Source organism: Etheostoma cragini, chromosome 17 (genome assembly GCF_013103735.1).
Source record: "Etheostoma cragini isolate CJK2018 chromosome 17, CSU_Ecrag_1.0, whole genome shotgun sequence".
Lineage (NCBI taxonomy): Eukaryota > Metazoa > Chordata > Actinopteri > Perciformes > Percidae > Etheostoma > Etheostoma cragini.
This window is the reverse complement of record NC_048423.1, coordinates 24328410-24329957: the sequence shown is the minus strand read 5'-3', so window position 1 is coordinate 24329957 and position 1548 is coordinate 24328410.

Here is a 1548-nt window from a genome sequence, read left to right as displayed (position 1 = left end):
GCCCTGACAGTACCTAGGTAAGGACTACTAGCCAGTCAGAAGCAGAGTATGACTCCACAATAAAAGCATTTCATCAACCAATGAAATCTCCGACTGGGGGGTCCCGAGGCGTTCCCAGGCCAGGTTGGAGATATAATCTCTCCACCTAGTCCTGGGTCTTCCCCGAGGCCTCCTTTATATTTTCAAAAATACTCCACCCAGATGATCGGATGTGTAGCTTGTTGTGGCGGAGACGGCCCTGTCCCCGCCTGCTATGATTAATTCAAGTATCAGGAGTCTCTGGGGGTCACATCTCCTGCATGGGTGTGCAATGTGTGTACGCACCCTGGCCACCCCTCTTAGGTGGCCCCGGCATATTAGCTAATGGACAACATATGATCTAAATATGCCATTAATCGCCAGCGGGGACGTCCCCGCCCAGACTTACAGTGGACACCCCCGCGACCTGTGTGTCTAAGAGAGCAACGTACAAGCTCACAAAGTCAAACACTCCCACTCCTTCATTGTGAACGCGATCTTCGCACAGCAACTTAACCCTTGTCTTGTCTTCCTAAAAAATTAAAAATCAACACTTTTGTTGACAATTTTTATCCACGTTTTTAACTTTTTCTCACGTTTTTGTCCCTTTTTTAAACACTTTTGACACTTTTTTTTAATGTTTGTCACTTTTTTTGTTGTCAACACTCCGTAACACTAATTTATTAACTTCAGTTTTACAGTTATTTTTGGAATTTATGGTCAATAAACCTCATTTTTAGGAAACGATAACTACTGTTTGAGTTAGAAAAGCAGAAATTAGGAATTATTTAGATCAAAATTAAAACCCATAAAATTATATTTTCATGCCATGGAACCTTTTAGAAGGAAATGTGTCAAACAAACAACGCACAGTCATATACCTTGATTAGAAATCCTATTATGATAGGAAAATGTGTGTGTGTATGTGTATGTATGTGCTTTTAAATTTACTGAAGCTTGTATGGGCTATGTGGAAAAGTTGCAGGACAAACCATCAGGTGTGGATAACATGCATACCAAACCACTGCAACTGGTAGCAAACTGGGAACACTATGCCTGGTTATGTCATTAAAGGAAATAGAAAACAATCTCTCCCAAATATTACTTAAAGAACATCTCCTAGCAGAGCATTCTTTAGTACAGGTTTTATGTATGCTTTCTTTTGGTCCAACCATCTATGAAAAACTCTCTGAAGAATAGCTGTGACTATGGCGATCCTAATAAATCAAATCAAATACCAGGCCATAGTGTCAATAACCCTGTAACACCAACCATCCACTGTTCCCTTTATATATTCTTACTATACATTTTTTAATACACCAATTATGTACATATCATCTGTCATTGTCAATATAAATTGTACCCGCTGTATATGGGCTACTGTATATGAACGTGTACTGTATACAAAACACTAGGGTCAAGTTCCTTGTATGTGCACACATAGTTGGCCAATAAAGCTGACACACACACACACACACACACACACACACACACACACACACACACACACACACACACACACACACACAC